Source organism: Pleurodeles waltl, chromosome 3_2, assembly GCF_031143425.1.
Source record: "Pleurodeles waltl isolate 20211129_DDA chromosome 3_2, aPleWal1.hap1.20221129, whole genome shotgun sequence".
NCBI classification, from domain to species: Eukaryota; Metazoa; Chordata; class Amphibia; order Caudata; family Salamandridae; genus Pleurodeles; species Pleurodeles waltl.
In genome coordinates, this window is record NC_090441.1 from 169,854,683 (window position 1) to 169,880,091 (window position 25,409).

General features: G+C 47.4%; 1 protein-coding gene across 3 annotated transcripts in view; it reads left to right on the plus strand.

Annotated features, from left to right (window-relative positions):
- Positions 1 to 25,409, plus strand: part of RUFY4 (RUN and FYVE domain containing 4) — a 424,420-nt gene that overhangs the window by 237,992 nt on the left and 161,019 nt on the right. Inside the window, exon 1 of one of the 3 annotated variants that reach the window (XM_069227077.1) lies at positions 559 to 769. The exons of the other annotated variants lie outside the window; for them this stretch is intronic. The gene's annotated coding sequence lies outside the window, so the exon portion shown is untranslated. Of the gene's footprint in view, positions 1 to 558; positions 770 to 25,409 lie in introns of those variants that run through there. 3 annotated transcript variants of the gene reach the window in all.

Consider the following 25,409-nt stretch of genomic DNA (forward strand, 5'->3'; position numbering starts at 1 on the left):
TAAGTTGCCAGCGGTGGCGGTACCCATATCAATACAATACAGATGGTTAAGGATACCGACTACCATGTAAAAGCGCAATAAACCAGAGTGTCAGTAGGCGCTACATAAAAGCACATAATGAAACGTCTTCCCATTTAAGCCTCCTTATTTTCTTCTAGCCTAACACACACAAAACCCCACCCCACAAGCGTCGGCCTGCCCTGGGGCGTTTTTATTTCGTTAATTCTCCGTGACAAATCACGTGACTTCTAACCGTGTCAGGTCTTGTCTTTTCACCATCCACACATATGGTGTTTTCTGAACTCAAAACATTGTAATTTGGTATAGAAAAAACACATAAAGACGCATTTCCTTTCGTCGACTTGCGTGCGAGCTGCTCTGTGCCCCGTACGAGTGACGCTGTGAGCGCTCCTTGCGAGAGGCGCTACGTGTCAGTGCGCTTCACTTCTCGTTTTACCTTGGAGGAGGAGTGAGCCTTCCCTGCCGGCCCCTTCACTCACTGATGTCTGCTCCGGGCACGCCTTGCTCAGTGCACTCCCTTGCAATGGGGGGGCCTTCCCTCGAGGCGCTAGGACGGGGTCCTGGCGTCAACGGCCAATGAACAAAGCAAGCCGACTTCAGCAGACTTCCTGCCAGTAATAGCCGTAAGCGAGGTCATTGCAACACCGGGTCTGTGACAGGGTCTGTGGTCGGGCTTCCTCGGACCCAGCAAGTGTCCGGCGGCCAGCTGAGAGCATCCTTCAGCGGAGCAAGGGCCCGTCTCGGTGAGGTAAGGCTCTCGAGACCCAGTGATCAGTTGCCCTCCGTTTTGAAATTTCCTAGGTACCCCTAGGTGCATGTTGTGGGCTCTCATTTGTATCCTAGCTTATGCAGACACCCCCCTTTAATGCTGGTTCAAAGCCCCCTTTTTAATGCTCACCTCCCCCAAGCTCCTCTTTAGAGCCGTCCTGTCCTGGGAATCCAGTTAGTGCTGGCCTAATCTTCACGCCTCCTTTAATCCTGGCCTACCTAGGGCACACCCCTTTATGAATAGTCCGCTCTGGACTCCCGCTATCATGCTGGTGTACCCGGGCAGCCCTTTAATACTGGCCTAGTGTGGGCAGCATCTTTCATGCTACCTCACCCGGGCCCCCCATCAGTGCTGGATTACACGAGACTCCCTCTTTAATGGTGGTCTCTCATTTAAGGAGAGCTTACTCTGGGTACTCTCATGCAGGCCTACCCTGGGCTCTCTCACTTAACGATAGCCTATTCTGGATACTCTCAGGCTGGCCTACCCTTTAACGCTGGCCTACCTCCTTCCATGCTAACTTACCCCGGACACCCTCTGTAATGCTCGCTTACAGTAGCCTCTCATTTCAGTGCGGGCCTACCCTGAGCTCTCTCAAATAAGGAGAGCCTACTTCGGATACTCTCAGGCTGGTCTACCCTTTCATGCTGGCCTACTTCTCTCCTTCCTAGCGTACCCAGGTCACCCTCTAGTACTCACAGCAGACACTCTCCTCAATGCTGGCCTACCCCGAGTGCTCTCATTTAGGAAGAGTGTTGTAGATATAACAATAACACGTCGTAGTTTGTAGTTGTAATATTTATTCCAGTGTCAAAGATCAGCGCCTCCCTCTTGCCGGCTCCTCATAACTGCCGCCGCACCTCGGACCGGTCTCCGTGGTAACACGGCATCGGAACCGTCAAGAGCTCGCGCTTCTCAAGAGCTCGCGCGCTTGAATGTACAAACACATTACAACATATCTTCTTCCTTTCATTGTTTAAGCAGAATTACTAAAATACCAAATATTACAACTATATGAATTAACAACATAAACTGTAACTCACTAAAACACAGATACTATCCTAACCATTCTTGAAAGTAAAACTAGATTACATTTTTACTTTACATAATCAGCCAAATACGCTGGTGCTTTCTTAACTCTGTGTGATCTCTCCCTCATAACTTCATTCCTGTATTCACTAAACTCTTGTTGTCTCACCCCACCATCTTCCATAAAACCAGGCAGCATATCACCTGTACAACTAGAATGCTGTGCAACAGGTTTCATTACCAGTTCGTCAAACATACATCCACTGCATCCATCACTGATCTTATCTTCTGCAATCATATTTTTTGTATAATTACACTTTGCCACTCTCCTGAGATTCCATCGCTCACCATTGCTCAATATCACATACCAAGGATAAACTTCCTTGACTTGAAATGGCCCTTTGAATTTATTCAACCCTCTAACAATTCTCCCAGACTTAACTTTCACCCAATCGCCCGGCCAAATTTTGTTCTTATCTTTACCACCATCTGCAGAATATCCACATTTATTCTCACCCTCAAATGTTCCTATATTATTGCTAGCAAGTTCTCTCAACCAAAACGGAGTCAATTTAGAATTCGGCCTTCTACCCCTCATCATGAAAAACGGTGAACATCCAGTAACACCATTAACAGTGGTGCAATATGCCCACACAACATCCGCAACCATACCTTCAACATCCATGCCACTAGCCAGTGCTTGTTATATGGCCCCCTTAACCATCCTGTTGGCTCTTTCCACCATTCCATTTCCTTGCGGATTATAAAGTGCTGTCCTTGAATGTTTAACACCCATCAATAATAAAAACTCTTTCATTTCACAAGAGGTGAGTTGTGTACCATTATCCGTCACCAAACATACCGGGCATCCTTCTTCCCTAAATTTTTCAGACAAATCTCTCACTGTGGATGCTGTGGTTATCTCTGACATAAATTTCACTATTATCCATTTCAAATGAACATCCATCAAAACAAATGCAAACCTAGACATGTGTTTAACTCCACTTAAAGGACCAATGAAGTCCCCACATACAGTATGCCATGCTTGACCAGGATCCTCAATGTGACCCATCAAAGATTGTTTGCCCACTTTAGAGACTCTTTTCACTGCGTACACACACATCACATCTCTCCACCCAGTGTACAATGTCGTCATCCATCCCTGGCCACCAGAAATTTTCTCTGAGCCTCCTCTTCATCAACGTTTGCCCTAAATGACCCTCATGTGCAATATTAAAAATTTTCCTCCTCACCCCTACAGGAGGAACATATTTTTCACCACGAACAACAATATATTCACCCACACATGAGAGTTCATCTAATATCTTACCATACGTCCATTTTTTTTTTGGCAGTGTACTCTCTCTACGTCTACCACTCACTATCATTCTGATCTCTTCCCTCATCTCCTCATCACCTGCCATGGCTTGACACCATTCCTCTTTACTCAATGCTCCCGATGACCATTGCACTACATCTCCAACACTTGCAACTAGATCCTCACAATCTTGAATACTACTATACTCTTCATCCAACAATTCCCAGTCTTGTGATAGACGTGAAAGACAGTCAGCTTGTACATTTCTCCATCCTGGTATATACTCTACAGTATAGTTGTACTCTTGAGACCTTGCAGCAAGTCTTATCAGTCTAGAAGAACCTTTTTCAGCTCCACCTGGGGTCAACACCTTCACCAAAGGTTTGTGATCAGTTCGCAACTTGAATCGTTTTCCCCAAATATACATCCTGAAATGTTCCATGCTCCATGTCGCAGCTAATGCCTCCTTCTCTATTACCGAGTAGTTGCGCTCTGTCGGTGTCAAGGAACGTGATGCAAATGCAATTGTTCTTTCCTTTAAACCATGTTTTTGTGATAAGATAGCACCAATACCAGTGGCACTAGCATCTACTGTAATTATCGATTATTTTCCCGCATCAAAAGGCACTAGACTGTCAGCTTCACAAATTTCCTTCTTGATTGATTCAAAACACCGTTCTTGTGTTGCGCCCCAATCAAAAACCACACCTTTTCTCAATAATTTTTTAAGTTCCTCCGTCTTCGATGCAAAATTCTCCACGAACTTGGAGTAGTACTCCACTAAACCCAAAAACGACTTCAACTGGTCTTTATTCACAGGACATGGTGCCAATTTGATGGCTCTCAGTAGATCTCTCTTTGGCTTCACCCCATCTTGCGACAATGTGTGACCCAGATATTCAATTTCCTTAGCTAAGAATATGCACTTCTCTTTTCTCAGCGTTAAACCTGATTTTAAAATTTTATCTAGAACCAGCCTCAGCGTCAAATTGTGATTTTCCACTGTGTCTCCAAAAATTCGTGTATCATCCTGAAAATATATAACATTCGGAATTTCTTTGAGTAAGTCATTCATCACTCTCTGAAAGACACTTGCGGCTGAACACAAACCAAAAGGCATTCTGGTAAACTGAAACGTGCTCTCCATTGTGATAAATGTTGTCAAGATTTTTGACTCAGGATGTAACCTTACTTGATGATACGCATGCTTTAAGTCCAGTTTTGAAAAAAACCTTCCTCCTTTCAGCATCAAAACCAGCTCATTGATGTTAGGCAGAGGAAAACTGTCCATTACCACATTCTGATTCAAGCTTCTCAAATCAACACAAAAACTAAGTTTTCCATCAGACTTCCTCGTTATCACAACTGGAGATACCCAATTTGATGCCTCGACAGGCTCAATGACTCCACAACATAGCATTTCTCTTATCAAGTCTTTGACCTGTCCTCTAGCTAATATCGGTATTCTCCTAACTTTATGTCGTACAGGAATTGCACCGTCTTTGAGGTTAATTTTGTGACAGTACCCTTTTAGTTGCCCCATTTCCTCTCGAAAAACACCTTCCGCCTCTCTGAGAATATCTTGTAACGTTACTTCTTCTACAACTAATATTTGTGTTTTAGCTCGAGGATTGATGATGATATGAAGATAATATTGATAGATCCATCCCAGGATTGGTGGACCCGAGTCGGCTACATACACTTTTCCTTTAGTGCTTCTTCCTCCAAATTTGATATCAGCCATCATATAACCAATGAGATCTATCTTCTCGCCTTGATATCCCCCAGGACTTATATCTCTAGGCAATAATCTTGCTTGAGGCCATTCAGAAGTGAACAAACTTCTTGGAATAATGGTATATAAGGATCCGGAATCCACCATCAATTCAACTGGTTTTCCTCGAATCATAAATTGTGCCTTGGGTCTTTGTTTTTTCCATCCTTCATCCCCAACAGCCAATATTCTGTCTGAACCTATATTTGTCTCACACGAGCTATCATCCACCTCTTCTTGCAAGAGTGTTGCCACGTTCTTATTTCTCCTTAAACCCTGACACATTCTTGCAAAGTGACCCCTGAGCCCACATTTCCTACACTCCTTCCCTATAGCAAAACAAAACTTTGCTTCCGACGTGTGATTGAAACTTCCACATTTGTTACATCTTTTATTCTCTGCTTCTCTTATAGGTTTACTATTGCCAATCCTGACTTTGCTTGACAAACTGTCCTGTCGCTTGCTTATAACTGCTACCTCATCCTTTGTCTCCCGTTTCTCCATTGCTCTCATACAATATTCAGATTCTTCCACGACTTTGGCCAAATCAACTGCATCCTTTAAAGTGGGATTCCTTGCCGGCCATAACCTCTCTTGTATTTTCCTGCTTTTACATTGAACAATCAATTGATCACGAATCATTTCATCTTCTATCTGACCAAATTGACACTTGACCGCTAACTCTCTCAACCTAGAAATAAAATCATCTATAGATTCTCCATCTCTTTGAGGTTGAGTATAAAATTTGTGTCGTCTCATCACAACATTTTCAGCCTTAGCAAATCTTAAATCTAATTTTTTCCTGGCATCTGCGTACACATCCACATCTACTTCGTCACCCTGAACTTGTAAATCTGGAAGGTATTTATAAATGTGTTGGCCTTCTTTTCCTAAAGCATTTAATAAAATAGCTTTCTTCCTACTAGGGCGGAATCTTTGTCCATCCAAAGCTTCTAAGTAATTGTCAAAAATGTCCAGCCATTCCTCCCATTCTATTGCTGGCCTCCCTGGTATTGACAAGAATGGAGGAGGTGCTGTAATTGTCGGCATATCCATAATATTTAGTTCACTGTACAGTTTGTACCTTTAATCGCATTAAAAATGACTAAATAGGTGAAAAAAAAAAATGTTCAAGGCATTCAAGTTTCCTCCTTATGTACTTTCTTCTAATATCTCACTGGATATTTTTTTTTTAGTCCTTCTATCCTTTCACTAGAGAAGTACCTCACTAGGTACTTTCCTCTAATACCAGTTCTTGTCTTTGAAAAGATCGAGGCAGTCGATATCACTTCAGCAACTAGTACAAGTAAGGAACTCCAGCCTGCGTTACCTTTACAGTGAGCGCAACGCCGTCGATGAGCTACCACACGCGTAGTTCAAAATTGATGATGCCTTGCCACTGGCTGCCAGAACCGGCAACTCGTCGCCAAAATGTTGTAGATATAACAATAACACGTCGTAGTTTGTAGTTGTAATATTTATTCCAGTGTCAAAGATCAGCGCCTCCTTCTTGCCGGCTCCTCGTAACTGCCGCCGCACCTCGGACCGGTCTCCGTGGTAACACGGCATCGGAACCGTCAAGAGCTCGCGCTTCTCAAGAGCTCGCGCGCTTGAATGTACAAACACATTACAACAAAGAGCCTACTTCGGATACTCTCAGGGTGGTCTACCCTTTCATGCTGGCCTACCTCCCTCCTTCTTAGGGTACCCAGGTCACCCTTTAGTACTCACAGAAGACTCTCTCCTCAATGCTGGCCTACCCCGAGTGCTCTCATTTAAGGACAGCTTACTTCGGATACTCTTAGGCTAGTCTACCCTTTAATGCCGGCCTACCTCCTTTTTCCACGCTTACTCAGGGCACTCTGTTTAATGCTCACTCACAGTAGCCTCTCTCTCCATGTGTGGTATTCCTAGGGCCCTCTTTAAGGCAGGTCCACCCTTGGCACTGCAGTTGGTGCTGGCCTACCAAAGGAATTACTCTTTAATGAAACAATACATTGAAGTCTGTCTTTGATGCTGTCCAACCAGAGGCACCCCCTTTAATCCCTTTAAACGTGGTCAGTTTAAGAACCGTTCTAAGATGTTGGCCTTCCTAGTCCAGTGTCTTTAATGCTGCTCTTCCCTGGGACACCCCTGGGTATTGTATTACAGTTATATTTCATTTGTGTAGCTCCTCATACCTCATACTGACGAAGGCAACAAGCGCATTTTTTGTTACGAGAGCAACGCTGATAATGCCACTTTTGTGGAAACAGTGTGGGTGTGGTGTCTGGGGGCTGACCGAGATGTGGTACGTGTAGTGTCCTGCTGGATACGTCATGCAGCAGCCCCTGCCTAGGGGCGGTGTCTACACCCACCCCACACTTACCCAACACAGGCATCACCCGTCAGGTGACCCTGCTAATAAAAGAGTGTGTTGGCACACATGCTCGTGGCCATTTATGCACCCACCACACTAGTGTCTGTGTTGTTCTTTGGTTATCATGAGGGCCTGGGGCCCAGGACACTACAGCATGTGGATAGCTGGGTTTAGACCTCGAGTGGGGAGGAGAGGAGAGGTTTGAGGGGTAGAGCAGCTCATCCTCACACATGCCACTGTGTGGTTGCTGTGGAGAGTGTTTTGTAGTTGTGCGTGATAACCAGAAGGTGCTGTTATCACTGGAAGCACTTCTGTTGCTTCAGCGCGGAGGGCAGTGATACATGAATCTCTGTGTGTGCTCATAGGCATGGCCGCCATCTTGGTGTGAGAGAATCTTCTTGCTGGAGGAGATAGGGCCTGGTCCTGCTTTGAGAGTGGGGGTGTCCTCTCTAGGGGCACAGCAAGGTTTTTCCTGCCTTTCTGCATTACTGCTTGGTATTCCATATAATTCTGGTACACTGAAGAATCACCCTTTAATTCCGGCCTATCAGGGGAAGTCTCTTTAATGATGGTATCCTGGGGCACCTCTTTAATGCCGGCCAACCCACGTCAACCCCTTCGGAGAGAAGATATTCAACATTCACCCATTAATAAACTCCTACCAAGAGAAAAGACTTTAATGCTGGTATCTCCCAGACCTCAGTTTAATTCAGGTGTTCTCTGGGTACACCAATTAATTCTGATCATACATTGACTCTTTCTTTATCCGTTCTTCTGTGGGCACATTCACCTGTCACAAGCTGGTCTGATATTGCTACCTTGTTTAATGCTTTCTTCCCCCGGCCACATTTGTCTGGGCACATTCTGATCAGATGCCGATACCATCTTTGATGCTTTCTTCATCTGGGCACATTCTGGTCTAACATTTTTATACTCTCTCTACAATGTTTTCTTGTCCCGGACGGAACCGCATCAGACATTGACATCCGTGCTAATGCTTTCTTCTCCTGGGCGCATTCTGATCTGACATTGTCGCCCTCTTTGATGTGTTCTTAATCAGGGGCATCAAAAAACAAAGTGATGGAAGGAATGCTTGAATTAATCTCAGGCACTGGCAATCGCTCGTGCTGCATCCCAAGCCATCGTTTTTCTCCCGCCAAGCCACCTCAGTTTGAACCCAGACAAAATGCAAATGAGTCTTGACCCTGCTCAAATGGGATCAGTCCAGACCGAACTGTGCGGCCAGGTCTTACCTGAACTGCAATCCAGGACCGGTTTCACCCCGGTTAGCATTCATCAGCCAGGGATAGCTTGGTTCCAGGGGCACAGTGAGCACAGGACCCACATCTCGGCATGCCTTCACACTTAGGGCACCAAAAGCCAAAGTGATTGATTGATTGCTGGGATTAAGCCACTGGCAATCGCTCGGGCCACATCCTAATCCATTTCTGTTTTCACCCACCATGATACCTCAGTTTAAACCCAGACGCCTGCAAATCAGTCTTGACCCTGCTCGCTGGGAACAGTCCAGCCCAAACTGCTAGGCCAGGTTCTCAATGAAATGAAACACAAGCAATCCAGGACCGGTTTCACCTTAGTTAGGGCTTATCAGCCAAGTTTCAAGGGTGGGTAAGGTTATAGGGTGGTAGGGGTAGTTTTAGTATTTATGGTACATAAGGGTGTACAGTGTATATATATATATATAGGTTTAAGTTGTTGCTAAGATATACTTACCTTGGGCGTTAAAGGCATGTGTGTGACCAGTCAGCTTTTGTAAAGTGAGTTCCGGTGTGCGGCAATGCACGTCGCTGCGTTTCTAGTAATTTTTAAACTAATTGAGGAAGAAACACATTTTTTTGTTAAAATCTGCAGATTATGCAGTAGATGGTGGATTATGTGTGAAATCCATAATTATGCGAAAATCGCTGTCGCCACACAATCGCATAAACCAAGTGGCCTTGTTCATAACGACTGCCATTACACAACTCACGTGCATTCGCGTTATCATTGTCAAAACAGGCAAGGGCCGAGGGGGCGCTTCCGGGACTGAACATGTCTTGGCAGCAAGTGGTGCAACCCACCGAGACACCCTGGATCCGTTCTGCTCACCCCGCGGGTTCTTATCTGTCAAGACAAGCCAGGTGAAGGGCTGAGTGACGCGTGGGTGGGAGCTCACAGCACCTTGGACAGAACTTCCTTATTTCACTCCTTGGTTTTAAGGGGGGTCTTTCGACGTGGCTGTTTGCTTCGGAGCCCCCCGATTTTGTGCTGTGCGTTTCCAAACTTCCCGCTCTGATGCTTCCTGGACGGCGCGAGCTCGCCTTACACGAACACGCGTCTGTGCTTGCTGTCTCAGCTGTAGCGCCTTGACTCATCTTTCCAGATTAATTTCGCACTTGTTGAAGGTTGCAGAAGAGGGCAGCGCTGAAAAATCATTAGTCCTCACACGTGCTGCCCTGAAAATGGGCCAATATTTCCCACCACCGGAGGTACCAGGGCCGGGGACAGGGCCCGCTTTAGTGCCGGTGGCGCCCTGTGCGACAGCCCTCGTGACCTCTGCAATCACTGTGAATTCCCTCACTACCACTCTCCAACAGTGCCCCTGCATATCTGTCCATAGACCCTCTGTGACATACATTTCATTTTTAAAGGGCTATTCCTAGTTCACTCACACTCAGTTCAGTGATCTGCCTGGTACATGATCTTTTCAGCAGGCACATGAACCGTCTGCGCTACTTTATGAGGAGTCAAACTGCCAACAGACACAATTCTGGCTCTCTCGCCAGCAGTAACGTTAATCACAGAGTTATCTTGACATCTGTATTGTTGCACGGAATTGCTCGAGGCACAAGGAAGCTCATTTGATTTAAAACCCATAAGTTATTTTTAAGCAGCACCCCCACCATAGTCAGCACCAGGTGCAGCTGTACCTGTCGCACCACCCTAAAGCTGGCCCCACGGATACTGGTAAATCAGGGGTGGCCGAAATCCCTCCCATTATGAGTTGCACTCATGAAATGCGTCCCCACTTAAAAAAATGATGAAATCTCACATTTTGTGCTAAAATTCAGTGCTAAATGACAGATTTATATTTTGCATAATTACAGGTAATTTTGCAGATTTTTCTCGAAATTCCGCACAATTACGTGAAAACAAATGATGCCCATTTCGCACACCCTTATTCAAGGCGCCAGACTTTCCACCGGGGCCGGTAAGAAGGTCTGTAGCTTGACTGGTGCACAGGGTTTCCCCCCAAAGATTACCCACGCTGTAAGCAAGCGACATCTCCAGCAGAAAGACGTTGGGAAATAAGGAATTATCAGGTGAATTGAGTGTGGTATTTCCAATTCCCCCAGTAATTCTCATTTCTCAGCGGAACCTCAGAGTTTCATTTGTAATCTTCCATTAACTCACCGCCCTGGTTTTACTGGTACCCCCAGAAGTGGACTCGACAAGAAGAAACCAAGGGCACTGGAAATGAGCCCCCAAACATGTTCATGAGTAGGCTTGATGTTGTACTCCTGTAAAAGTAATATCACGCACTTGCTTTTGGTGAACTGAACTCACAAAGCCATAAACATTTAAGTTGCAATTGAGCGCCATTTGATAAACCAAAGTGCCTGGCGCATTGCTTCTCTTGAGCCGGAAGTGATTGTGAAAGTTCCAAGGGCTGTAACCATGGAAACACTGATGTGTCACAGGACTGGTCAAAGTCACATAGTGCAAACTTTGTGGACGCACTAGTACGGGACGGCTATGCCTAGTACACCAACGCCCCCAACTTTTACAGGGTGTGCTTATGAAACTGAGGGCCTGATTTAAATTTCGGCGGGCGGGGTGATGCCAAAATATAAATCACATTATTTCATGTGGGATTTATATTTTGGTCGCCGTGCGACAAACTCTAAATCAGGACCGTAGTCTTGTAAGAGAAAAATGTTTTTAAGTGAAATAAAAAATATGTCAAAAACTAATTGTGACATTCGTCAAATTTCATAACCCAGACATACTTTGCTTAAAGTGAGCTCTAAATGGCTTTCGAAAAGAAGGATAATTAAACTCATGAGTCATTTCTATGCACTAAGCTGAACGATTTATGAGATATATGCATGATTCATTAGTATATCTGAATCTTTCGTGGCTGCATCAAACAGGTGTACATTGCCGGTAGGTGTGTGCACCGCACGCCAACAGGCTCCTCGCTTGATAGGCGCTGTGGGCAGTGCCCTGCACCAGGCATCCCATAACCTGATATCAGCAGCAGGGGTTCATGGTCCAGACCACAACACAGTGAGAGAGTGGGTGACACACAAGAAGGCGGAGAGGATCCAGCCGAGACGTGATCTGGAGCAGGGCTGTACGATATAAGTCCGGTAGGGTCCGATCCATGCCAGATTTTCAGGACTGCCTCATAAAATATCATACCATGAATTTAAATTAAATTTATATTGCCAGTGATTATCCAGAAAAAAACTGGCATAGACCCCTGGATCTGCGTGACCTATTTTGGCTCCTGCTCTAGAACACAGAATGATGACAAACATGCCTTTTATTATTGTTGGCCTTCGCTGCCTCTGTCCCCAGGTCTTTTGCATTTTAACCACAGTGTGTTGTCAGGTGACAACAAATGAGTCTGTGAAGTTTATCAGCTGTATTTAGGATGACTTCATGATTACCACATAAGTGGACATCAGGACCAGATTCTCCAAAAACAGGGGTTCTTCATGAACTCAATAATGCTCCTTTCATTAGATTCCCAGTAGTTATGTCATCATGTCCCGAACCTACGACCTATATTGTACAGTTCACCTGGACAATGACCTTAAGCGATCCCTGCCGTGCTCATGCCTGCCCACCACTTGCTCTTCCTACGATGCCTGCTCAGGCCTACTTGAGCCTGCGTCAACTCATGCTCGTTCGCTCTGGCAGCCAAGCACTCCTGAAGCGCTCCAGAATCCAGTGCTGGTGATGCCTGTGGACGCTCAGGGTCACCACAGTATTCGAAATCTGGTGGCCCAGGTCTGAGGTCTGAGGATCGTGAGGCGACGGACAAACGTTCTACAGGGGTGGAATCCCCCCCCCCCCCCCCCACCCCCCTCCTTGAGCTGCAAGAAACACAAAGGAGGTAATTATTTTAAGCCCTTAGGAAGGAGCACATAGGAGAAGAGTCCTGGGCAGGTGGGCGTTACATGCGCCCCTCCTCCACTGCGTCCAGCCCCTCAGGGAACGGGGCAAGGGGCGTTTGGGCGTGCGGCAGGGTGGGAGGACAGGCCTCCCCCGAGCCTGTCCTAGGGGCCTCAGGTAACCCAGTACCTCCTCCAAGTCGTGTAGCTCCTCTCCCTCACAACATCTCGCCTCATACTGCCTTGCCTCGGCCAATGGTCAGCCGAGAAGCTCCCTGAAAGGAATTGGCTATTCCCCCCTTTCCCTTCTCCTCGGTCCCCCAGGTATCCCGATTGTGAAGCAGCTTTGGCAGAGCAAGGTGTGGTATGGTAGTGGGAGTGGCAATGGTAAACCTGGGTGTGCAGAAGGAGGAAGTAAATGCTTCATTCCTCACCCCTCATCTGGCGTTGCTCCCTCCCAGTGCTTTTCAATTGATTATAGCATTCTCTCCACTGTTTCATATGGATCCCTCCTTTAATGTTTCCCCCCTGCGCTTCGCCAAAAGAGAACTTTGCCTGACGCTTCAAACTTGAAAGCTCACGGGAGGCCCTGTAAAAGGAGGAAGGCTGGGGGGAAAAAGACTACCTCTCAGCTCGACTCAAGTTCCATCTCAAATGGGAATGCTCCCCATTCGCCTTTGGCCACCTCAATAAGGAACTTTGTTTCTAAACATTTCAACATCTGCTCGCCTTCTTTATCAAGTGGAACATCTACTGCTCCCCATCTAGGAAAAGGAGGGATGCTTTCGGCAGATAATTCCGCCCAACCATGTAACTCTCTGGAGGTCTTCCCACAGCCTATTCTGGAAAGGGGTCCAAGACTGTCCTCCTCACCCCGTCTTAATATTTCTTTGTCCCTCTGACATCAGGGAGGTGCTGAGACGCCCGGTCCCAACATCATGCATCCACCTCGGATCAGAATATTCCATTGTTACAAGAGGGCTCCCTCTGTGGGACCTCTAACCTAACTCAAGACTCTCTGGCTGGATCGATCTGCATTCAGCCGACCGGCTCCTCATCTCTGCTGGACGTGATGTTGCTCTTGCAAAAGACTCAATACGGCATCCTAGAAACTCAAACCAAGTGGACCAATCAACATTTTTGAAAAATATTTTGTCTGAATGTCATAATACCAACAATAGCTTGTTAGTTGCCAATAAGGGGTTGGGTCCTATGTTCTTCCCCACGGTGCCTCAGGGGGTCAAAGGTCTACAACACCAGAAGAAAGCAGGCTCAGTTAGTAATGTAGGCCCCGGTTATGTCTCTAAATGCCCAATGCTAGTTAGGAAAATAAATAATCTTTTTGGTCAACTTAAGTTTTCCTCAAGCTCCTACCTTTCTCAGAGGTTTAAAGATATGAGAAGAAGAGCAAGTTCACATAAACTAAGTGCGGGTAAAGGAAAGCGCCCCAGAATGAAGGCAAGGCCTATACCCCCTGTGCCAGGGAGTCCCCAGGCTCGAACAGCACTTAAGCTCTCCTCCTCCATGGAGCAGCACCATAGCAGCCATAGCTACCTGTACACGGGCTGCAACAAAAGCTCAAGCGGAGCCTCTTAAGCCTTCTAGTACTTGTTCACTTAAAATGTCTCTGGTCTCCACCAGGGTAAAGACGTCTAAGCCCTTGGGCTCTGAAAATAATAGCAATGGACCCTCCACTGGGCCACAGAGCCCACCTAAACTTGAGCTGGGCCCCTCTGATTTGTTTTTTGGATACTACTTGCCGGGGAGAAAAAGCAGGGAAGTTACACCCCTTAAATCATTCAAAATTCTTCCACATATTCCATCAAATTCCTCCTACTCTCTGGGATTTCCTCAGATGACCTATTATCTTTGGGGTTCCAGAGCGGGGACCAAGAAAGTGAAGTATCAAAATTTTCATTTATCTCCCCCTGCATTGCTCAGTTGGTAATAAAGGCGGGAGATGATTTGTCCAAGGCAGGCTTATAAGGCAGTTATCCCCCAAGAGAAAACCCCTTTGCGGTCACCCCTAAACCAGTATGCACTCCCTATTCCTTCCTAACCATGCACGCTGGGTTAGCTGCTAACCAGTAGGGGCAGTTTATACCCTACACACATGATTGGCTTCTTTCAATCATTTGGAGACCATGGCAAGACAGCCAGCCCCAGAAGAATCTGAGGGCCATATTTATACTTTTTTAGCACCGCATTTGCGTCGTTTTTTGATCCAAAATCAGCACAAACGTAGAAAATACAATGGTATTTTGTAAGTTTGCGCCGATTTTGCGTCAAAAAACGACGCAAATGTGGCGCTAAAAAAGTATAAATATGGGCCTGAGAGTGGTATTAGTAAGTAATAGGCTCATAACAGGGAGAGGCTTCTGACTGGAGACGGTAACAGGTTTGCTCTCCTGCTACAGCTCCCTGACACCTTGAGGCGGGCGAAAGGCTTAATGGCCCATAGAGTGAGGATCCCTCTCCCAACAGGAGAATCCTGAGTTGGATTATCCATGGCTTTGACCATCTTTTGAAAAGTGGCATATTGGAAGAAAGAATAAACCCCTGCCATGTGGTATTCCTTCTGGAGTCTTGGTTGTGAGAAGAAAGGACCATAGAAGGCTTCATGGTGCTGAATAGCAAAGGGTCAAGACGCGGCAACAGCAGAGCTTCAGCAGGGGTCATAACTCTAATAACCACCAAGGTAATTAGGAAACCTCTGCAGGTTATAAATGTGTCTACTGGTATGCAGTTTTCTGTGGTTGAACTTGGCATGAGTAACAATGTTTGCAGATGTTTTTTTTCTCATAAATATAAATATCCATAGAGGAGAGTATCAGAGAATGAAGAATTGTTTAGAATCCCTGGAACAATCTTTTCATGACATCACAGCAAAAATTTCAACAGCAATTGTTATTTTGGCCGAAGACTTCAATGCTCGTCTTTACCCCACTCAAGCGACGTACAGTTGGAAGATGTTTTGGGTCAGTACACATTCTGTTTTTTCCAGCCTGGCTTCCTGCTGGTTCCATCAAGCTCGAGTCCAAAGCTTTGAGCCAATGGTTGGTGAACAATGGTCTGATCTGCTTGAATAGCCATTTTGATAATGACATGCCAGCAGCCCCAACATTCTGGCGGGTGTGATTGATTACATGTTTACCCCTGCCTGGCACTTTTGGTCTCTTCACAGACTTCAAAGTGATAAAGAATGAGGGCAGTGATCTTTGGGCCACGTCGGCTGTCCTTTGTCGTATTGAGCCGGTGGCTGTAGAGAGTTACTTCCTTTGGACGTGTCCTAACCACAGAGGCTGAGGCTGACAACCCGTTTACACCCTGCCCATCTCGAGTTTCTAGCTGCTTACCAATTAACAGAAAACATGGAGGCTTTCACCATGGGTTTGGATAATAGAATTACTTGGTTTAGTGAAATTTTGATTATCATGTTGGGCTGTTTTGTTATACATGTCAGAAACTGCGCATCACAGGAAAATTCTCATGGTAAAGAGAAGGGTAGGTTTGACCCAGCCTGTCGGGAAATGAAATGCCTGGTGAGACATGCAGCTAATCAAGCAAGGCTATGCCCAGGAAGCGGTCTACCCCAGGAGCTGAACATGCCTAAGTCCCACACAAACAGCCGATTAAAGAGAAAAAAAGCAGCCTTTTTTCATACTAAGTGGGTCAAGATGCAGGAAATTATCCAATCAGGGGATTAACAGGAGTTTCAGGCAAACGTATATGAGTCTGGTGGACTGAATAGGGGGACCCTAGTATGTATGACATCTGAGGACATATGGGCAGCGTAATGGAAAGCTCTGCATGGTAGTCTCTCCTCATCAGCCAGGTCTTTGTGTACAGCTGTCAAAAAGCTCCCCTCTACCTGGTTTTCTGTAAAGGAGGTTAAGGCAGCCATCAGTAGGTTAAAGCTCTCAGGAGCACAGGACCTGACAACATCCCGGCAGTGATAATGAAAACAAATAGCGACTGGTGGGCAAGGGGATACTCCCTTCTATTCTGGTTGATAGCCTCAACCGGCCTCCACCCTCCATTGTGGAAAGGGTGAATTGTGAAACGTATCCTAAAAAAGGGGAATGGTTCAGATTCTTCACATTACAAGCTGATTAGCCTTTTGGACATCTCGGTTAAAGTATTTAAAATATATATTTTATCCAAGCTGCAGGATTGGGCTTCTGAATATAAGTTATCCCAGTTGAACAAGGGAGGGGGGTTCTCAGGAGGAACACTCAACCATGGACCATTAGTTCACTCTATGTGCCATCATTGGTAAGGCCCTGGAAGTGAACCAGAGGCTCTGCTGTAGTTTTGTTGACTTCTGGACAGCCTTAGATTTAGTAAACAGGGAAATATTATGGAGCAAACTGGCTGCCTAGGAGGGTCGCTTGAATCTCTTCAGTGTTTTGCAAGCATTACATGCTGACAACTGGGCTCAGGTCAAACTAGATAAGTCAGGAAGGCTATCACAGAAAATCCCCATTAAGAATGGCCTTTGGCAGGGGTGTGCCTTAGTCCCCTGGTTTTTTAGCTTATTCTTAGCCGGCCTTCCAACATCCTTAAACCATGTAAAGTCTTTCTCCCCTAAACTGCACTCCCTTGAAGCATATACTAAGCAGAATCAGTTGAAGATCAATCTAGAGAAAATCAAGGTGTTGGTCTTTGAGAAAAAAGTAAAAAGCTTGAGAGGGTTTCTATATGCTTGGGAGGTGTAAATAGTGAATTCCTAGAAGTATTTAGGCCCGACCTATAAAAATAACTTAAAATGGGACTCACCCATGGATAGTACTAAGCAGAGGTCCCTACTGCAAGCTAACTGGTTGGCTAGATGTAACTTGAAATATGGAGGGTTGGGTCTTACCCCTTTAATAAAGGCATTCAAATGGAAAATATCCCTCCTTGGGACTATATGGCACTAAGGTTTTTCCACTTTACCCCTCCTGTGAGTGGGACCGGTTCAGGGGGCAATTCTAAGGAGGGTCCTGTCGCTACCAGAAGGCACCATGGTCCAGGGACTGAACCTAGCCCCCTGGAATGTGTTGGCATTTTCCAGAGATTTAATTTTCTCCAATAAGCTTTTGGAGGACTGTGAAGTGGCAAAGGTCTCCAGACTTTGTTGGTTTGAGATCCAAGGTAGTGAAAGAAGGTGAGTAAGGGAAGTAAGAAATAAATTAAGGGTCCTAGAGAATTTGGACTTGGAGCACAGGACAATTTTAACTTGGTTGTCCTTTCCTAGTAAACAAGCTTTGAAAGAGCCTGCTGTAAAGATTGCTGAGTCCTTTGACTTGGCGTACCTGGAATAGAAACCGTCTATCAGCTTTTCATTAAGCTTTCTTGGCCTTGACACAGTCTTTCCTTATCTGTAGCAGCCTTCGGTTCCCTCTCTGAGGAATGACATTTTTGTAGCGATGGGTTGCACCCCTATTTACTCGTCCTCTACCCGATGTGCTATAATTCAGGTTTTCAATGGTTTTTGCCTTTGCACCCTTAATGTAAAGTGTTCTTTGTTACACATTGTTGTGGATTGTGCCTTTTTTATTTCTAGCGGATCAAGTTTTTAAGACCTCTGTTTTTAAAATATAGAATGGTACAAAGGGTGGAGGCAACAGAGCTGCTTTCTGAAATGTGCTATTTAGATGTGGCAGAAGGAATTGCTAATTTTATTGGCACAGAGTCTTAAGGATGGGTTGGGTGGTCCACGGGTGAGTCTGGTGTGTTTAAATTACATTTTTACTGTACAATATTTTTAATGTTTTTGTTATGGACAGTGGTCTCACTAAACCTGTTATCTATCTACCAAAAATACCCAGTGGGCCCATGACACTGTGAAATTGTGATCTATGGTGAAACTTTCCCCAAAACATTGTTTTAAAGATACCCTTCAGAGCATCAATTTGCAGATTTTTCAGTAAAAAAAAGGACTAGAGACCAAAGGATTGTTATTTATTTTATTCAAAAGACACTGCAAAATGTTATCTTGCTCTATTTTATTGCAGCCAAAATTAGGAGAAATTTAGCTGTGCTTTGAATATTTTGCTAATAATGATAGGAATAAACAGCAGCAATGAGCTCCCAGCAGTAACCATGAAACTAAGGCACCTTTGTAAGAACTTTACCACACTAATCAAATCAAATCAAATCAAATCAAATCATTAACATTTATAAAGCGTGCTACTCACCCGTGCGGGTTTCAAGGCGCTAGGGGGAAGGGGGTTACTGCTGCTCGAAGAGCCAGGTCTTGAGGAGTCTCCGGAATGCGGAGTGGTCCTGGGTGGTCCTGAGGCTGGTGGGGAGGGTGTTCCAGGTCTTGGCTGCCAGGTAGGAGAAAGACCTCCCACCCGCCGTGGAGCGGCGGATGCGAGGAACGGCAGCGAGCGCGAGGCCGGTGGAACGGAGGAGATGGGTGGGGGCGTAGAAGCTGAGGCGTCGGTTGAGGTATTCAGGTCCCTTGTCGTGGAGGGCTTTGTGTGCGTGGGTGAGAAGTCGGAAGGTGATCCTTTTGCTGACTGGGAGCCAATGCAGGTGTCTCAGGTGTGCAGAGATGTGGCTGTTGCGGGGTACTTCAAGGATGAGGCGGGCGGAAGCGTTTTGGATATGTTGCAGACGTTTTTGGAGTTTTGCGGTGGTCCCAGCATAAAGGGTGTTGCCGTATTCCAGGCGGCTAGTGACTAGGGTGTGGGTCACGGTTTTTCTGGTGTCGGTGGGGATCCAGCGGAAGATCTTGCGGAGCATGCAGAGGGTGGGGAAGCAGGAGGAGGACACGGCGTTGACTTGTTTTGTCATGGTGAGAAGAGGGTCCAAGATGAAGCCGAGGTTGCGGGCGTGGTCTGAGGGGGTCGGTGCGGTGACAAGGGCCGTGGGCCACCAGGAGTCGTCCCATGTGGTCGGGGTGTTGCCGAGGATGAGGACTTCCGTTTTGTCTGAGTTCAGTTTTAGACGGCTGAGCCTCATCCAATCTGCGACGTCCTTCATGACGTCTTGTAGGTTGGTCTTAGCGCTGGCGGGGTCCTTGGTGAGGGAAAGGATAAGTTGAGTGTCGTCGGCGTAGGAGGTGATGATGACGTTGTGCTTGCGTACGATATCGGCGAGGGGGCTCATGTAGACATTGAAGAGTGTCGGGCTGAGCGAGGAGCCTTGAGGGACGCCGCAGATGATCTTGGTGGGGTCTGAGCGAAAAGGTGGGAGGTAGACTCTTTGAGAGCGGTTGGAGAGGAAGGAGGCGATCCAGTCCAGGGCCTGGCCTTGGATCCCGGTGGAGCGGAGGCGGGTTATTAGGGTGCGGTGACAGACGGTGTCGAAGGCAGCCGAGAGGTCGAGGAGGATGAGGGCGACTGTTTCACCGTTGTCCATCAGGGTTCCGATGTCGTCTGTGACTGAGATGAGGGCGGTTTCAGTGCTGTGGTTGGTTCGGAATCCGGATTGTGAAGGGTCGAGAAGGTTGTTGTCTTCCAGGAAGTTGGTAAGCTGTTTGTTGACGGTCTTCTCTATTACCTTGGCAGGAAAGGGGAGGAGAGAGATGGGGCGGAAGTTCTTCAGGTCGCTTGGGTCACCCGTGGGTTTCTTTAGTAGGGCGTTGACTTCGGCGCGTTTCCAGCTTTCGGGGAAGGTAGCAGATGAAAATGAGGAGTTGATGATGGGCTGGAGGAGCCGGGGCGATGATGTTGTCGGCCTTATTGAAGATGAAGTGAGGGCAGGGGTCCAAGGGGGCGCCGGAGTGGATCGAGTTCATGGTGGTTTTGGTCTCTTCAGTGTTGATGTGGGTCCAGGCGTTGAAGGTGATGGCAGGGGGTGTGGGTTCGGTGTTGCTTGGCTGGGTCTGGTGTCCGAAGCTGTCGTGGAGGTCAGTGATCTTGCGATGGAAGAAGGTGGCGAGGGAGTTGCACAGGTCTTGTGAGGGCGTGATGGCGTTGGGGTTGGAGAACTCTTTAACGATGCTGAAGAGTTCACTGCTGTTGTGGCTGTTTTTGTCCAGTCTGTCGGTGAAGAAATTCCTTTTGGCTGCGCGGATCAGGTGGTGGTGTTCGCAGGATGCGTTCTTGAGGGCGGTCATGTTGTCAGCGGTGTGGTCCTTGCGCCAGGCTTTCTCGAGGGCGCAACAGGTTTTCTTCGATTCCTTAAGGGTGTCAGAGAACAAGAGAGGTTTTTTGGTGTTGGCCTGTCGATGCGTGCGTCTGAGGGGAGCAAGGTTGTCTGCGCAGTTGGTGATCCAGTTCATGAGGCTGAGGGCTGCGTCGTTTGGGTCGGTGGTGAGGGTAGGTTGGTTGACGGTGAGTGCGGAGAAGAGCTGTTCTTCTGGAATTTAGTTCCACTGTCGACGAGGGATGGGTTGAGTGCGGAGGTGGCGGGTCTCGCGTCGGAATGTGAAGTGGACACAGCTGTGGTCGGTCCAGTGTAGAGCGGAGGCGTGGCTGAAGGAGACGTGTTTGCTGGCGGAGAAGATGGGGTCAAGCGTGTGTCCGGCGATGTGGGTGGGGGTGTTCACCAGTTGCTTGAGGTCGAGGTTGGCGAGGTTGTCGAGCAGGGCGGTGGTCTTGGGGTCGTTGTTGTGTTCCAGATGGAAGTTGAGGTCGCCTAGGAGGATGTAGTCCGGCGAGGCGAGGGCGTGCGGGGAGACGAAGTCGGTGATGGAGTCGCTGAAAGGGGCGCGCGGTCTGGGGGGACGGTAGATGAGGGATCCTCTGAGGGTGGTCCTGGGGTCGGTGCGAATCTGGAAATGCAGGTGTTCTGCGGCGAGGGGGGTGTCTTCGGTGGAGGTGGTGACGCTGATGGAGTCTTTGAAGATGATGGCGATTCCTCCTCCTACTTGGTTGGTGCGGTCTTTCCTGGAAATCTTGTAGCCTTCGGGGATGGCTATGGCGATGTCTGGGGCCGAAGAGGCGTTCATCCAGGTCTCCGTGATGAAGGCGACGTCCAGTGCTGTGGAGTCCAGGAGGTCCCAGAGTTCAACGGCGTGCTTGTGGACGGATCGAGCATTGACCAGGATGCATTTGAGGTGGTTGATGGCGCGTGGGCTGGTGGTCATGGTAGTTGCGTGGTGGAAGATACGTTTGCAGGAGTGGCAGGCGAAAGGTCCATGGGTACGTTTTGGGTTAGCTTGGAAGCAGGTGTTGGAGCGTCCTGGGTTTAGGGCGTGGAGGGTGGTGGGGTCGTAGCGGAGCAGAGGGGTTTGGGAGTGCTGAGGACCAGGGGTCGTGACGCTGGGTGCGGGCCAGGCGCGGACGGGCGCAGACGGGCTTGCCTCTGGTGCGCCTCTGGCGCGCCAGCGGCTGCGCAGCGGCCGCCATAAGAGGGAGGAGGGGGGGGGAGGGGTCAGCTGGGGGAGAATGGGAGCTGTGGGGCGGGGGCGTGCAGGAGGTGGCGGCGGGAAAGCGGAGGTAGGGGGGGACAGGTAGAGGGGAGAAGAGATGGGGGAGGGGGGGTTAGGGGTGGTGGGGGGTGAGTTTTCGGAAGTTTAGGAGTTTAGGGAGAGAGATAGGAGTAAGGTTGGGAAGATAGGGGACGGGGGGTTGTAGAGGTGGGTGAGGGTGAGAGGTAGAGTGAAAGGATAGGAAGATAGGGGTGGTAACAGAGGGGGTGGCGAGTGGGGGGGAAAGATAGAGACATAGGTAGATAGGAGGAGGTGGTATGTGAGGGAGACAGAGAGAGAGATAGAGAGATAGGAAGATAGAGATGGGGGTAGATAGGGGTGATAGAGACGGGGAGAGACGAGTCCGGAGCGGGAAGAACCAGGGAGTAGGTAGCAGTTAGCTCTGTTGGGAAACAGAGCTAACAGAGGAAGAGGAGCGGGGAGCAGGAGGGAAAGAAGAGAACAGGAGGAACAGAAGACAGAAGAACAGAAGACAGAAGACAGAAGACCACAGAAGAAGAGGAGCCGAATACACAGAAGACAGAAGACCACAGAAGAAGAGGAGCCGAATACACAGAAGACAGAAGGCCACAGAAGAAGCTACAGAAGAAGAGGAGCGCAGAGGACAGAAAAGTACAGATGAAGGTGAAGAAGAGGAGCGCAGAAGACAGAAGAATACAGATGAAGGTGAAGAAGAGGAGCACAGAAGACAGAAGAATACAGATGAAGGTGAAGAAGAAGAGGGGCGGCGAGCAGCAGAGGAAGGAGCCAAGAAGAGGGACAGAGAAGAGGAGGCACACGCGGGTCGCAGTGCAGAGGAGAGGGAGAGAAGCACACAGATGAAGAGAGAAGACGGGGAGCAGGAGGGAAAGAAGAGTACAGAAGAAGACTACAGAAGGAGAGCGCAGAGGAAGAACAGAGAAGAAGAAAAGAAGCAGGAGGGAGGGTGAGTAGCGCGGGGCAGGGTGAGGGGCTGGGAGGTGGGGGGGTACTTACTGCGAGGTAGCTGGGCTTGCTGGGAGGTCTCAGGAACCTGGGCTGGAGGAGCTGGAGGAGCTGCAGGGGGAGCAACCTACCCTTGGGTCAACTAGAGAAGCAATCACTGATAAGAGTAAATTGGGATAGCAGAAACTATAGTCAATGCAGGTGATTCTGAGGTATTATAGAGACTTGTACCAATGGCCCTGCCCAAGAGGAACCTACATACAAATCAAACACGCTTTCTGCTGCTGAATGGGAATAGCATGTCACATATACAATGGAGGCATGGCTGGACCTGGAGTCCTCATTCAACATACTGCTTATGAGGGGACCTTGTGCGTCATTGCTCATCCTCCCAGCTATGTAGGAGACTATTGGGGTTTTAAAGAAGAGACTAAAACACATTTCTGTATTGTACTCTTGAGCTTAATCCATGATCCATTTTACTCTACCCCGCTCAACAACATGAAAAAACTATTTTGAACACAAAACGAATGCAAACCTCATTAATCTTGCACTTAAATTCTTCTGACTTCTTTTTTCCAATCAATTGTACCTGCTAGTAACTTAGAATACCACCCTATCCAGGATAAATCCCTAACATTTCATCTTGCATGGCATTCCAGGGGTCGTGTTATGATAAGAGCGCACTTTCTCTGTTTGTGCCACGGTGCACCTTCAAGTAGGTGCACATTGCCCAAATGGGAAACGTGCACCCTATTACAGTGAATGCACTCCCCCCCGGGCGCCGCGTAACCGTGGTACAGATACAATACAGAGCTGCTCCCTCCAAGCTGCTCCGAGTTTCACAGTGCAGTGGAAACCCACTTGCACTTTCAAGAGGAATTAGAGATCCCCTTGCAGACAGGTGCAGTGAGTGGTTGCACCCGCCTACAAGGTTTGTCGGGCGGGGGGTGGTTCATGGGAAACCATTTCATTCCTTGAAAGGGATGCCCTGGGGGGGGGGGCACTAACAGTGTGCCATCTTTTTGTGGCACACTCTCAGTGCACCTCCTGACAGCTACTTTGTGCCTACGTCTATAATACGGCCTGGGTGCAGAGACAAAGAGATTCCCTCCCCATGCAAATGAGGGAATGCCCTCTTGAGATATCGCTGGTGCTACATGTACAAAGCACTATCTGTATAACAGAAGGGGCCGCAAAAGCATCTGTGGTCCCCTTCTGTAATATCAAAGTGCCCCGGGGGTACACAAAGCAGGCACTTTTGCCAGTTGCACTCCCAGGGCACCTTCTGTGAAATAGCCCCTATTGTGTATGCTTAAGGACCATTCATCATAATCCTCTGTTGTTTCCAAGTTTTTTCCAAGTTATGAGGTGCCAAGCTAGAGCACACACAGGGGTCTGATAGCTTCCGGGCAGAGGGTCTCTCGTTTTATATCTCTTCGTGAGCAAGTACTTCTCTCAATTCACCTTGATGCGCATCAGTCTGACCGCAGGACCTTTAAATGGAAGTAGGAAAACAGCTGTTTCTATATACTTTGGTTTTAGATAGTGCACTATGGAAATAGCACCGGAAACGTCAAGCCACCGAGTTGTCTCATTGGCTAGATGCATCATCAGCCCTAGGCCAGTCCGAACTCAAATCCAAAATATTTCCTGATGATTTTGCAACATGGACGGAGAATCAAACATTGGAATTCCCAGAAAACATTTTTTGAATGGGAAACCAAACTGTTTCAGCATCTTCAGAAGTATAGGAGGTTTTCAATTTAAATTCTTTGCCCTTCTCTTTCTTACTGTCAGTAAAGTGTAGCGTAAAACAGGAGTTGCACCTTAGGCCAAGTGACTAGTTGTGAGCAGTAAATGACAGACTAAAGAGCCATAGGTAAAGTTTGAGGGGCGCTGGACATCTGTCATTAAGAGTTGAGTGTCCCATCCAACCTTTTTAGTTATGTAGGACCTCTATGCACCGTAAATAAGTAGGAAAGTTAGATTTAGAGTTTGGCAGAAAGGGTACTCCATCACAAACATATCATACCTTGTCTGCCAATCCCCCAGTCCACCTTTTTTTTCTGAGTAAAGGGATCAGAAATTTTCCAACTGCAGGGCCCCTGGAAATCTTTCTTGCATGGAGTAAGGACATTTATTTTTGGTCTGTCCCCTACAGCAAAAATCTAGCAGTCATGGACAGAAAAAAGTAATGACCTCCACACCCTGGAAGCAAACTCACAGAATTTGGGGATCATTCGTTTTTTGTTTTTCAGAAACAAATTCTCGCTTTGGCCAAGATGATCTCTAAATATGGTGGTAATCTGTCTATCAAGGTGGCAAACCTAATACCCTCTGCCACCCTGACAGACAGAGTAAAGACTGCCAAACTTAAAATCAGGCCATATGTCTTCTGTGCTCTTTATGGGTATCTGACAGAGTCATTCCTCAATGATAGTTAAAGAAATAATCCAGTGATGTTTTAGATTAGCCACCTCCATCAAGGGATATTCCATGCTTTATGTTCTCAAGGTGCTAATGCTCATCTTCCTGGCTCATGGGCTGCAAGTGAGAGCATCTGGAGTGTGTGATCTAGTGTAGAACAAAACCACTGAGCCAGATCAGTTATACTTGTCGCCAATGCTTGTACGGCGAGTAATGTCACCTGCGACTGAGCTGAAGTCTCAGATGCAGCCATTCCCTCAGCCTGTGGCTAGGTTTTCTCATGCTGTAGAAA